Here is a 614-nt window from a genome sequence, read left to right as displayed (position 1 = left end):
AATCATAAGAAGTTAAACATGAAGGAAACAGAAGTATTTAAGGCAAAAACTGACTATAGCCATTTTCATATACCAAGAAAGTAGCATGATTAGTATTCATTAAATAAATAATTCTGTGTGCCAGGCACTGTGTTTGATGCCTGGCGTGGTACACAGAGGAGTATAAGCAGGCACGACACCTGACATCCTAGAGTTCACAGTCTAAGGGGAGAGATACATTTCAATCCACTACTTCACCTCACAAAGGTGAGTTCATTCATAACAAGTGCTAAAAAAGAGAAAGGCCCCATGTGCACCAACAGTTGGGGACAAGGTCCAGTCAGGACGGTCAGAGAGGGCGTGCCTGCAGAAGTGGCATTTGGCTGGGGTAAGTGTGTGCGAAAGAGGCAGAGGGAGGAATGGGGAAGGTTGGGCCAAATGCAGTGAACAGCCAAAGGCAAAAGCCCCAAGATAAGAGCTCCGAGAGGTGCACCGTGAGCCAAAGGCTGGCAGTCCCACAGCACTGTGTCCGCTGCATTCTTTTCTTCCAGGCTGTCGAAAGTCTTATCCAGGTTCAGGTGAGAGAAAAACAGACTCCACCTCTTACTGTGGGAGTGGTAATGGCAGAGAACATA

Source organism: Manis pentadactyla, chromosome 16, assembly GCF_030020395.1.
Source record: "Manis pentadactyla isolate mManPen7 chromosome 16, mManPen7.hap1, whole genome shotgun sequence".
Taxonomy (NCBI): domain Eukaryota; kingdom Metazoa; phylum Chordata; class Mammalia; order Pholidota; family Manidae; genus Manis; species Manis pentadactyla.
Note: the sequence above shows the minus strand (reverse complement) of the source record.